Raw genomic sequence first — 13,442 nt, 5'->3', positions numbered from 1 at the left:
ACTGTACTTCTGTGCCCGTGCTGCTGAGTGTCACCTGTCCCCGGCACATGGCAGGGAACGAGCTGGTCCATCTAGCTAAGAGCTGAGACGAGTCCCTCACTAGGGGCAGATGCTCTGAGAGGGCAGGACTTAGTCCAGCTTCTCCGTGCACAGCAGGGAAGACATTCGGCCACTGGGGCGGCCACACCGTGCTCACAAGATGCAGAATTCTGACTGGATTTTCCAGACAGACCCGCATCCGGCAGCTCCTCTTGTTCCTCTTGGGGGGGCTGCTGTGCGCTGCCCCCGTCTGGAAATCTGACCCTTAGAACTGACCCTGCTCCGCTTCACACCATCCTGCAGGGTCAGCCTTGGAGCAGCAGTGACACCTGGTGGCCAGTTCGGGTAATGCACAGAATGTGTCCTTTCCCCCACCCCTCCCTACCATGGGAGCAGCAGTGACACCTCGTAGCTAGCTGGGGGGGATGCACAGAGCGTATTTCCCATGGAGCAACAGTGACTGGTGGGAATATGTCCTCCAGGTTTCCTGCTGTCCAGATGTCCCCAGCCACCTCTCCCCTAAAGCCAGCAGGAACAGGGCTCTTCTCCTACAGCCCTCACAAGATCCCCAAGGTCGGGAGATGTGAATGAGGACAAGGGGCTGCAGGAGTTTGTCCCTTAGGGGGTCTTGGCCTATCTGGAAGCTGTTCCTGGAGAAGCCTCATAGGGCAGAGCCCAACTTCTCTGGGCTGAGCTGACGCTGCGTCTGCAGAGGAAAGGTTTCCACACGGGAGAGTGACCTGCTCCATGGGTTTCCTTTGCCTCAATTTCTTATCTTGTGGTGTGAAAGTCCAACAAAGAAATGCCCCTTTAACATGCTACTCCCCTCCCCCATACTGTCCTTTGTGAGAAAAGGCTTTAAACAGTAGAAAAGGGCAAATTGATCATCCACCCCACCCAGCCCAGCCTCTCCCATTCTGCACTGGGTCCTGGCATCCAAACCCACTGCTTAGTGAGTTCCATTCAGCTGAGGGTGACCCCCTCAATCAGGACAGGTGAGGTGCACTTCTGCTGCCCTTTGCTCACACAATAAGGGTAACAACATTTCATGCCCCCTGCACTGATGTGATTTGTAACCCAACACCTCCAAAGTTGATCACTTGGGCATCCAGCTCTGTCTGCTGGATACTAGGTGGAGCGAGTGTGTTCATGTAAATACAGTCTGGTCCTGAAGCGGTTTCCCCATGCCCTTCCCTCCGCAGCTCATCACTGGCTGTCAGGGGAGAGCTCATGAAAACCTTGCTTACAATCCTAAGGACGGTAGGAGAGAAAACAGCAGAATAAAAACAATGGACGGCAAGAAGGCAAACTTCAGCAAACTCAGAGACTTGGCAGGTAGGATCTCGTGGGAAGCAAGTCTAAGGGGAAAAGAGTTGGCAGGTTTTTTAAGAGTCATTGTTAAGGGCACAAGAGCAAACTATACAAATGTGTAGCAGAGATGGGAAGTTGGGTAAGAGACCCCCCGGTCTTTACTAGATTTTCAATGACCTTGTAGGATCAAAGAAAAAAATTAATTAAAGAATGAGTGTTAGCTTAAGTTTGGTTAAGAACATAATATGTGGGTGTTGTGATGAAAGGCCCCGAGGAGCTAGTGGGAGGAAGGGCTTGAAAATCATGAGTTCTGAGGCCAAAAGGAATGGAGTCTGGTTCAAACAATAAGTAAAGAAATACAGGGACGTTTCTAAGAAGAAGGTCTCTGACAGACAGGGGTGACTTCAGGTGTTTTTCAATAAGAAAAAAAGAATCTCTCTGAAAAGAGGCCAACACGGACCCCCCACCCACATACCACTGTCTCTGTGTGAACCCAGGTGCGGCGGGGAGGCGGGGATGAGATCAGGAGGAAAGGCGCTCGGAAGAAAGGAAATTGTAAATCTTCTCTGGATTAAGACTGGAAATAAGGGCGAATGATCTCAGACCGATTGTTAGCTGGAGTCAGTAATTGGCGATGACATCCCTTGTTTGTTAAAAGGTATGAAAAGTAAACTCTCAACGAGGTCATTGCTAATACCTGCCTGACCACGCTGGAGCTGAAAAACTGGGGTCGAAGCAACCTTTGGCGTAGCCCCGTTAGTAAGTATCTAGGTCAAATGTTTAAAAATGTTTTGTTACTGTTTGGATGTAGTAAGTTGCTTATTATTTAGGGTCTGGGGGTCCTAGTGGATCACAAACACTGTTGCAGAAATAGGGAACATCATTCTGGGGTGTATTAGCTGAAGTGTTGGAAGCAAGACAGGAGATGTAATTCTTCCATTCTATTCAGCATTGAAAAATCCTCAGTTGGGATTATTGGGTCCAGTTCTGGGCACCTCACTTCAGTGGGTTTATTTATTTATTTGCTACAAAAAGTGAGAAGTGTGGGAATTGCAGGTCTCTGGTGATGTCTTTCCTTGTGGGCACCATACACTGGGAACCCCGTGTCCAAAATATTTCAAATTTAGCACAACAATTTGGTGTCAGCCATAAAAGTTTGAGACCTCCCCTGCTGGAAGCAGGTTCTTGTGGCTCTGGTGGCAATGTGCTGGCGTGTGCTCAGCTGGTCCGTATTCCGGGGGATGGTTTTAAAGGGCTGTTTGGTGGCGTACAAAGGCTGAAGCTAAAGGACTCAAACCCAGAGCCGTGTCCCGCGTCGAAACCGACACGTTCCCGCAAAACACTTTGATTCTGTGCCCATCTCCCAACTGGCCCAGCCTGCCCCAGCCTTCCGCAGCCAGCTCAGACTGGGGGTCCCGGCCCAGCTCTCTGCAGCGAGCTCAGACTGGGGGTCCGGGCCCAGCTCTCCGCAGCGAGCTCAGACTGGAGGTCCCAGCCCAGCTCTCCGCAGCCAGCTCAGATGGGGGGGTCCTGGCCCAGCTCGTCCACAGCCAGCTGAGACTGGGGGTCCCGGCCCCGCTCTCTGCAGCCAGCTCAGATGGGGGGGGTTCTGGCCCAGCTCGTCCACAGCCAGCTCAGACTGAGGGTCCTAGCCCGCTCTCTGCAGCCAGCTCAGATGGGGAGGTCCTGGCCCAGCTCGTCCACAGCCAGCTCAGACTGGGGGTCCCGGTCCCGCTCTCCACAGCCAGCGCAGACTGGGGGTCCCGGCCCCGCTCTCCGCAGCCAGCTCAGACTGGGGTCCCGGCCCCACTCTCTGCAGCCAGCTCAGATGGGGGGCCCTGGCCCAGCTCGTCCACAGCCAGCTCATGGTGTGTGTGGGGAGGGGGGTCCCCGGCCCGGCTCAGCCTTCCGCAGCCAGCTCAGACTGGGGGAGGTCCAGGCCCGGCCCTCCACAGCCAGCTCAGATGGGGTGGCAGGGGGGGAAATCCTGGCTGCTGCTCACGTGCTGGCTGTGATCCAGAGAGGGGATGGGAAAGGGACTTCTCACCTGTAGCTCCTTGGTGCGTCTGCTGTCCTGGCAGGGCGAAGGAGAGGACGATGCCGGCTTGCTGCCTCTCCTTATAAAGTTCCTGTTAGGAGAGAAAGTGAAAGTTGGCACAAGCAAAACCGCAGGAAGTCTCCTGGGCAGGGCCAGCAGCAGGCGCTTGCAGCATGTGCTCACTGGCTCATGGATTGATCACATCCCAGATTTTTCAGCCCCTGGTGACTGAGGAGAAAATCTGGATTTGGAAACCAAGCAGATGTGATTTCCTGGAAACCACATTTGGAACTGGAAGCCAGCAGGCAAGTCGAAGCAACAGCTGAGTCAGTGGCAGCCACTTTAAGGACCATGTGACCTTGGCACCATGCTCCTGACTGTAACCGGCCTCCAAGTCTGCCAATTGCCCTTTCCTGGGTCTCAGAAGGCAACCGGGAAAGTTAAAGCAAGACTCAGCTCTCCTATAAAGGTGACAGTCCCTGCTCTGGTGTGCGGAGAGCGTCAGGGGACCTGCAGCGTCACAGCCAAGGGATCCTCTCCGGAGAGCCCAGGCTGCTGCCCGCGGAGCTGAGCTGAGCTCTGCCCAGGTGAACGGTTCCTCAGCTTCCCACACGCCCAGCGAGCAGGTAACTCGCCCTGTCGGATGGGGCAGAGGAGGCACAAATGGGAGCAGGGGTCGTGTGGTGAGAGTCCCTCAGATTGCCGGGCAAACTGGGCCCCTCCAGGAACGGGGGTTTCCTGCAGCCCCCAGCAAGGTGCCAATCTAGGGGCAAAGAATATCAGTCACCCACAGGCTGTGGTGGGGGGGGGGAGCTGCCCCGTCTGGAACCGATGGGGAGGGAGTTCTGCTTTCCAGAGGGGGACCCTGGCGAGCTGCAGCTCTGGGAAGGACCCAGGTGTCCTGTGGAACCAGCTGCCCATGAGCCCTCTCAGGGGATGCTGTGGCTAAGCGGGTGAGAGCGACCCTGGGCTGGGGAAACTGGTGAATAGCAAGTAGGAGCCAGGAGATGGGATCCCCTCCGGACAGCGGGGAGACCCTGACTGGAGACTGCGCCCAGCTCTGGGGAGGAGGCAAAAAATGAAACTATTCCCAGGTGCCCCTCGAAGCCAGAACAAAGCTGCCCAGCTGAGACCCGCTCCAGGCCTGGCATTTTGTGCAAGTTGCTTCATCGGCTAATTTGCAGACAGCCAGAAACTGCAGTGTCTGATCCACAGCTGGATCCCTGGGCAGCAGGGAGGAGGGAGCAAGTCACGCAGCTGCCGAGAATAGGGCAGCGCCGCGGCTGGGGCAGGAGTTGGCCGGGTGGATGGGGGATGCTGCCGTGCCTCTAGGGTGGATGGATTCGGGGGTGCTGGAAGCTGTTGGGGATAGAGGGGGTTGTGTGCTGGGACAGAGATCGGGGGAATGTGGGGAGATGACGTGTGGGAGGAGAATTGGGGGTGTCTGGGGAAGAGGCACAATGAAACTGTTTTTAGTAAAGTGCACGTGGCAAGTTTTCCAATACTGTGAGCTTGTGTTTGTGTTGCTAAGAGCAAGTCAGGCACAGGGGCACCAGCTGAATAATACTGCGTCGGGCCCTGTAAATCCTAAGGCCGGCTCTGCTCAGGGAAGACTAAACAAAGGATGTCGGTGTTATCCCTGCAGTCATAGGCGCCAACTTGCCCCGGCACTGGTGGGAGCTCACACCCTGCCTCCTTGGCCCTGCCCCAATCCCACCCTTTCCCCCCTGCCCCGCCCCATTCTAACCCCTTCCCCAAAGTCCCCACCCCAACTCCGCCCCTTCCCTTCTCCTATTGGACCCCTTCCCCAAATCCCTGCTGTTTTGCAGCGCAAGCGTTGGGAGCTAAGGGGGAAAAGCAGGTGTGCAGCGCGCTCAGGGGAGGAGGCAGAGGTGAGCTGGGTGGATGCAGAGCAGCCACCAATTTTTCCCCGTGGGTGCTCCAGCCCCAACGGCGCCTGTACCTGCAGTCAATGGCACTGAAGCTCCTCATGGCTTCCCTATGCTGCCCAGGCTGGAGATCAGCTCACTCAGCCGCATCTATCTGGGCATCGCTGGTGCACTCCACCCCCCGTGCCTACCTGGTCTCTTGAACAGCGCTGGTAGGAGCCTGCATTGGCTTCAGCTCTGTCCTCGTCTCTCTGGCCTGGCTGTTAACTGTCCTCCCATCATCACACTTGTTGCTGCTGGGTTGTAATAAAAGTGAAACCTCATCCTGGTCGAAGTGTATGGCATTGCCAGCCTTACCTTGTGCTGCTCCTGGCGGCGGCACTGCCTTCACTGCTGGGCATCCAGAGAGCTGTACCCCTCTCCCCCTGGCACTGCCCTCGAAATACGGTACCCCTAGATCTCGCACCCCCTCTGCAATAGCCTAGCCACCTCCTCTTGGGGTGTGACCGATGTTCCCTCTAATTTTTTACGTCCATGTGCGGAATGAATTTTATTATGTGCACCAATATGGAGGTGATGTATGGTGGGGGTGGGGCCGAGGGATTCGGAGTGTGGGATGGGGCTCAGGGCTGGGGCAGAGGGTTGGAGTGCAGGGGGTGAGGGCTCTGGCTGGGGGTGCAGGCTCTAGAGTGCGGCCGGGGATGAGAGGTTTGGGGTGCAGGCTCCCCTGAGGTGTGGCAGGGAGAGAAGACTTCCCCCAGCCCTCTCTCACTGCAGCAGCCTGGGGCCGGGGGAGAGGCACCTCTCCCATCGGGGCAGCTCTGGGGCCAGAGGAGAGGTATCTTTCCCTGGTTGCGGCAGCTCCAGGGCTGGGGCTGGGGAAGAGGGACCTCTCCCTGCCTGCACAGCCTTCGATTGCCTGCTGCACAGCTTTGAGGGAACTTAGCTCGGGACCCCCAGTTTGAGAAAGGTTGTTCTAGAGAATAAATAGAAATTGCATCCCTGCTATGGAACGGGAAGGGAATTGCCACAAGAGGTTCCTACTGGCCATTCCATTCTACAGGCGGATTTACTAGGAATCATTTCTGTAAAACTCTCCTCATCATCTCCGATCCCTGGGGTTTGACCCAGACAATCAGTGACCCAGTAAAACCTGGGGCAGACCAATCAGTCCAGAATCACTGTAGGTTCCTCTAGCCCCAATATTTTTGGAAAAAAATTGTCCCAGTCCCAAGTTGGACTGAAAAGTTGAAACTGAACAATGTTTCCATGAGCCGAACTCTTTCTTCAGATCCAATCCCTCAAACCGTTTTCTTTCAATTGTTTAGAAATGTCTCATCTCAAGCTTGGACCTTTGCCCCCTCGATGTCTGAATTGAGGGGTGAGGGGGTTGTTCAGGGTCTGCTCGGGGGTGGAGAGAACACGAGACCTGGGTGAGGGACTCTGGGAACCACTTAGGGGTGGGTGGGCACAAGTCTGGGGTGGGGCTGTGGGGTGGGGATGCTGCATTTGGTGTCCCGGCACAAAGGGATGCTGTGGGACCTGGTTGGGCACTTACCAGCTTGGTTGTCCAGTAGGCCCAGGGCCCATGAGTTGCGGCTCCAAGACCCGGCCGACCCTACAGTCATGGTATAAATCCCCACTCTGAACCTTATTGTCCCAGAGATGGGGCACCAGCATGAATTCCTCTAAGCTCAATTACCAGCTTAGAACCTGTAACGCTGCCACCAACCAGGAATTCCAGTGCCTGGTACACTCTGGTCCCCCCAAAACCTTGTCCAGGGACCCCCAAGACCCAGACCCTCTGGATCTTAACACAAGGAAAGTAAACCCTTTCCCCCACCGTTGCCTCTCCCAGGCTTCCCCTCCCTGGGTTACCCTGGAAGATCACTGTGATTCAAACTCCTTGAATCTTAAAACAGAGAGGAAAATTCACCTTCCCCCCTCCTTCTCTCTCCCCCTCCCAGACTCTTCCTGAGAGAGACAGTAATCCTGACACAGAGAGAAATTAGCCTTTCTCTCCCACTTACCTCCTTTCTCCCCACCAATTCCCTGGTGGATCCAGACCCAGTCCCCTGGGGTCTCACTAGAATGAAAAACACAGTCAGGTTCTTAACCAAGAAAAGCTTTTAATTAAAGAAGGAAAAAAACAGTAAAAATTATTTCTGTAAATTTAAGATGGAATATGTTACAGGGTCTTTCAGCTATAGACACTGGGAATACCCTCCCAGCCTAAGTATTCAAGTACAAATTAAACTCCTTTCAGCAAAATACAAATTTGCAAATAAGGAAAACAAACATAAGCCTAACTCACCTTATCACCTAGTACTTACTATTGTGGACATATAAGAGACTGTATCAGAGAGATTGGAGAGAAACCTGGTTGCACGTCTGGCCACTCTCAGAACCCAGAGAGAACAACAACCAAAAACTAACAGCACCCACAGAAACTTCCCTCCCTCAAGGTTTGAAAGTATCCTGTCCGCTGATTGGTTCTCTGGTCAGGTGACAGCCAGGCTCACTGATCTTGTTAACCCTGTACAGTCAAAAGAGATATAAAGTACTTCTGTTCTATTAACTTCTACTATCTCTTTATGACAATAATGAGCACGGTCAGCCTGTAGCAGGCTGTCTAAATGGCTACACAGCATGACTGGCTGGAAGAGTCAACAGAGCAGCTCTTGAGTCAAGCAGCAGCAGCAGGTCAGCAGCTGCTCAGCGCGTTCCCCCACGGGTGGCTGAGATAGCTCCTTCTCATTCCAAGCCTTGCTCCTGCCTTGTTCCAGTTTTGCTCCTGCCTTGGACCTGGCCTTGCCTCACGCCAGGTAACCTTGTTCTGATCCTCGGCTCCAATTCCTGACTCCAGCTGTGACCCTGGGCTCTGGCACCTGCCCTCTGACTCCTGCCCTGAGCCTGGGCTCAGATTCCTGGCTGCTGATGCCTGCTCCAACCACTGGGCCTGATCCTGCTCTAACTGCTGGGCCCGGCCACCCATGTCCCAGTCACTGACAGTGGCGGTGCCTCTCTAACAGTTTAGTGCTTCAAGCGCTCTCCTGGGGCGGGAAATTCCAAGCTGAAATCCTTTCTCACATGGGGGAATTGGCGGTGTACTAGATGCTTAAAATATTTTGATGAAATGAAGTTAAATTGAGAAAGAAAGTCAGCTAGAAGTTGGTACTGCTTTGGGCAAGACACTGTGAACATTATGCCAGGGTTTGCCGAGGGGTGATCCTGTTAGGGAAATAAAGGGGTTGCATTCAAATTGATTTTTTAAATTAGTGATAAAATTAAGAAGTAAGCTAATATTTGCCACCAAGCGTGCTCATATTACCACAAATACGTGAAATACCCCTGGGGTGCGAGAGGCAGGAAATAAAAGGGGTTGAAACTGAAAAATGTCAGATAAGAACAGTTGGTCACGGAGTTAAAAAATCAGAAATGTAACTGCTGGATCAATGAGGCACAGGCCCAGCTCAGCCACACACAGAGATCCTGCCACAATTGTAAAATAAGACCAGGATAGCAGGTTTATCGAGCCGTCCGAGCCTGCCGGAGAACAACAGTTCAAGTGACTCCATGATCCTGCAGAGTGGATTGTTCCAATAAGTTTAAAGAGCATCAAACAATGTGGCGAGACTTTGTATAAAACTCCATTGGAAAGTTAAACTGGACATTTCGGCAGACAGCAAAGTGCCGAGGGCAAACGGCAGCTTGGCCAGCGTAGGATGCAGTGGTGATCACAGTGCATTGCAAGAAGGGCCCTTGGAAAGCAATCAGTGAAAGGAGGTTGCTGAGCAGAGCTGAGCAGCAGGTGTTCACTGGCTGTCCCGAGATGTCCGTACTCCTGGCTATGGCCTAACTTGTCCTACACAACCTGATGTGACACAAGGAGGTTTGCACAAAAGAAACTGGAATTTTCAAGCCCCCCATGTAAGAACTCACAAGATATACCTGTGGCTGGGTGGCGAGAAAGACACAGGTCTCATTTTGGTTGGACATTTCCAGCCTTCATCACAAGCATGGGTCACCGTTTGATTGGTCTATGCCAGCTTCTCCCAGAGAAAGAACCAAGTTGAACTCACAGCAGAAAGGGGATAAAATGGCCTGTCTCCTTCAGCACCTCACTTCCTGAAAGCCAAAAAAAAGAATTCTGAGTCGGCCACTCGGGAATCCTCACTCCTGGTGACATTAAGGACCCCTCAGTTAGCCACCTTCAACTCTCTCTCTCGCTCTCTCTTTTCCAGAATTATAGTTTGTGCCCTTGTTTTGATAAAGTTTGTTGTAAAATAGCTGTTAAATAAAACAAGTTACAATTCCTAAACACTGTACATCCCCCATAGTTAATGGCTACACACTGCCTGTTGAGTTCTAGGTGTATACAGACATAACATAAGACTACGTGTGAAAGCCTCTTGAACTGCATGCAGCCTGTCATAAAAATATAGGGGTTCTTGTTAGGTGGTTAGGGGTTTTACCAGTTTACCAGATTCTAAACTAATATAACTGGCGTGAGTATTGGTTAAAAGGGGTAACTGCAACAGATCCACTGCGAAGGGGACCTTGGTGGACTGGCAGGTGAGTAAATTTTCTTATGCAATGGTGCACCATCTTGTGACACAGGAGGGCCACATAAACCTAAGCACAATCTTGTGCGAGCCAAACAGATTCTACATAGTTTGATAAGATTTAAAGTCACCTGTACTGATTGATATTTTTAGGTCAGCTTATTTTGTATGTATTTAGCTAGAAACAGCCAATGCAGAACATTGTCTATTTCAGCGGTAGGCAACCTATGGCCGAAGGCAGCACGTGAGCTGATTTTCAGTGGCACTCACACTGCCTTGGTCCTGGCCACCGGTCCGGGGGGCTCTGCATTTTAATTTGAAATATTTAAGAAGCTTCATTTAAAATTGAAAACCTTATTTACTTTACATACAACAATAGTTTAGTTAGATATTATCCACTTATAGAAAGAGACCTTCTAAAAATGTTAAAGTGTATGACTGGCACGCGAAACCTTAAATTAGAGTGATTAAATGAAGACTCAGCACAGCACTTACACACTTGTGTAAACTAAAATGATGGAAACATGATGCTAAAACGCTAATGAATTGGCGGTTAGTATATTGTGCTGAAGCGGGCCCTGGGCCGCATGAAATGCTCTGGTGGGCCCTGTACAGCCCAGGAGCCATAGGCTGGGCACTCTGATGCACAAGCCTGGAATTGTTTTGCGTTGTGGAGTCAAGTACCACTGGAGAGTTTTACTAATGGGCTTGAGTGCGGTTCCTTCTGCTTTAAGGATCTTGGACAAAATTCCAAACAAAGTCAAAGGATAATTGTTGAATAGGAATTTCACTGCTTTCTGCTATGGATGTGTTATGTGATTCTTAAAACCTGAATGGTTCGCGTGTTGACCTGTTTTTCCCGTTTCTCTCAGTCCAATCATAAACCAGTGCTACTGTGCATTCTTTTATATTATATGCTCTTGGCTGCTGTTGATAAGGGTAGCCAATAAAAGTGTAAAATCAAATCTGAGTCTTTTCCTTTCATTAAAAGGGCAATATCCAAAGACCCCTAAGGCAGGTGATTTGGGTAATCAGCTGAGCAATTAACTTAACCAAGATTTTATTTGATACCTTCTTTTTGTCGGGGTTATCTTTATCCCAGACTTTTCAGGTTCGTTGTCTGACCACAAGAGAGACAGGCAACCCAGCAAAGTCTGAAACCAAGTTCTTTATTGATGCATGCACACAAGCAACAAAGAACGAACCCGTTCTCCACAGAGAACCAGAACCAGCCCCCCGCCCCTTTCTTCAATACAGCACAAATTTATATAAGCAAGTTTACATCACAGTTAAAGCATTTAATTGCTTGCGGTTAATTAATGGCACCTGGTGAAGCATTTGATTACAAAATTCATGGCCTTGAGCAGTTCCTGGTGCACAAACATCTTCCTTATCAGTACTGAGAATTTTTTTATCGGCACTTCCCAAGCTTGAGTGCAAGGGGGGGTTTTCCACCCAGCTCCTGCTTGCTGACTTCATTCACCCACCTTCTGAGCCACCCTTGTTCATGCATCAAGTGTGTGATCACCTGCCCAGCCTATCTTATGGGCCTTCGGGCCCACTTAAAAGCATCCTATCTATCACTTTCTTACGTGTTCCAGGAGGAAAACACACTCTGTCCATCACCCTAACTGGCCACCAGATGCCAGCACAATAGAGTGCTGATCCCAGCCCGAGGTCAGGGAATGTTACCTCACTAGTGATAATTAGTGATCAAGGGGCAGCAGGGGGTGTATCCCACACGCTGAGGCTGAGAAGGACAGAGTCTGCTGGGCATTCCTGCACCAGCTCTGCACTTACAGATCTGCCCTGTCTCCCTGCACAGACTCCCTCCCTCAGACAGCCCATGGGGCAGCCTGGCTGAGCTGGGGTTTGTGCAAAGCCATCCGGTGCTGACTGACCCCTTGCCGAGCAGACGTGGTGACTGGGCTGTGGAGGCCCTGATGGGCTGCAGGGGCAGCCAAAAACAGAGCCAGACCCTCTCGCCTCCTGGCCAGAGCCCACTGGGGTGACACATCAGGGGTTCCCAGACCCAGCCATGGCTGGGCATCCTCCCCTCCCTGTCGCTCCAGGGCCAACCACGTCCACCCCTGGAACAACCCAGCCACCCCTTCAGCCCCTGCTAAACAGCTAAGCTGCTCCCTCCTCCCTCCAGCGGGTGAAAGGTCCTGCCCCATTTCTTCCCTCCCTCTCCCTGCCTTATCCAGACATGCGCTAGCTCAGCGCCATGCCAAGGGTCCTTGTACCCTGCCCCGGCTGCTAAGCCAGGCGTGCTGGTGATGGGCTCAGGCACAGTCGTGCTGTGAGCTACCTGTCCCCCTTCCTGGGTGAACGTCTCTCCCAGGGATGTTCTTTCTGTCACACAGAATTTACATTGATTCCTTTAGCTCTAGCCCTGTGGCTCTGGTTGCTTGGAGCCTCTGGTCAGGCTGTTCTGCTGCTGTTCTCCACATCCAAGTGCCACCTGTGCAACCTTACAACCCACTCTAGCAGAGGTGGGCAAACTATGGCCCGCGGCACAGTCCTGCCCGGACACTGAGCTCCCGTCCGGGGAGGCTTGCCCCCGGCCCCTCCCCCGCAGTGCCCCCTCTCCTGCAGCCATGCCACCGTGCGGGCAGCGCTCTGGGCAGCGGGGTTGCGCGCTCCTGCAGGCCAGCATGGCAGTATCTAGGTCTGGCCAGGCGGCGCAGTTACCAGACATGCTGCTCTGAGCAGCATGGGAAGGGGGCGGGGGATCCCGGGGGGCAGTCAGGGGGCAGTTGGATGGGGCAGAGGTTCAAGGGGGGTGGTCAGGGGATGGGGGGTTGTATAGGTATGGGAGTCCTAGGGGGCCTTTCAGGGGGTGTGGACAGGGGTCAGGGCAGTCAGGTAGAAGGGGGACTGGATAGGGGGTGGCGTCTATTGGCATCCAGAGGGTGGGCGGGCTTTGCCTGCCCACTTCTAAAGGTCCCCCACCCCAGCCTAAGGGGAGGAGCCACAAGCCTGGGACACCAAGTAAGTATGTGGGACAACTAATGAAAAAAACAGTATCGGGAGTGAGGTCATAGGGCTAAACTAAGGGAAGCGGATGGGGACACCGAGCAGAGAACCCTGGACAACGCCCACTGCTCCTCAAAGGTGTCAAGGGAGTCAGTGGACGCCGCCCAGAGGAACTCTGCCCGGATGCATGAACAGACAGTCGCAGGAAATCCCATCGGCCAACCTCCTCTCCCTGGTGTTGTAGATGGCTAGTTTGGCCAGGGCTAAGAGGAGGTTGATAAGGAGATCCCGCGACTTCATGGGGCCACGGATGGGGAGTGCGTAGATGAACAGATGAGGGGAAAAGTGCAACCAAAAACGCAATAGGAGGTCCAAGAGGAGCCAGAACAGGGGCTGCAACCTGGCACACTCCAAATAAATGTGCACTAAGGTCTCCTTCTCACCACGAAAAGGGCAGGTGTTGACGAAAGTGGTGAACCGCGCCAAGCACACGCCCGTGCTCATGGCCCCGTGAAGGAGCCACCAACTGACATCCCCAGCGGGCCTCGGGACCAGGGCAAAGTACAAGCTGGCCTACCGGGGCTTCTCACCCTCGAGAGGTGGCAGGAGGTCCCACCTTTT

The 13,442-nt window shown here is 52.9% G+C and overlaps 1 protein-coding gene across 1 annotated transcript in view; it reads left to right on the top strand.

Annotated features, from left to right (window-relative positions):
- Positions 1-3,883: 3,883 nt before the first annotated feature.
- Positions 3,884-13,442, top strand: part of LOC116826901 (single-pass membrane and coiled-coil domain-containing protein 3-like) — a 17,721-nt gene continuing 8,162 nt past the window's right edge. The window contains exon 1 of the mRNA XM_032783955.2: positions 3,884-4,014. The gene's annotated coding sequence lies outside the window, so the exon portion shown is untranslated. The remainder of the gene's footprint in view (positions 4,015-13,442) is intronic.

The sequence above is a fragment of the Chelonoidis abingdonii genome, chromosome 11 (genome assembly GCF_003597395.2).
Source record: "Chelonoidis abingdonii isolate Lonesome George chromosome 11, CheloAbing_2.0, whole genome shotgun sequence".
Taxonomy (NCBI): domain Eukaryota; kingdom Metazoa; phylum Chordata; order Testudines; family Testudinidae; genus Chelonoidis; species Chelonoidis abingdonii.
Note: the sequence above shows the minus strand (reverse complement) of the source record. Positions and strands in the feature narration are given on the sequence as shown.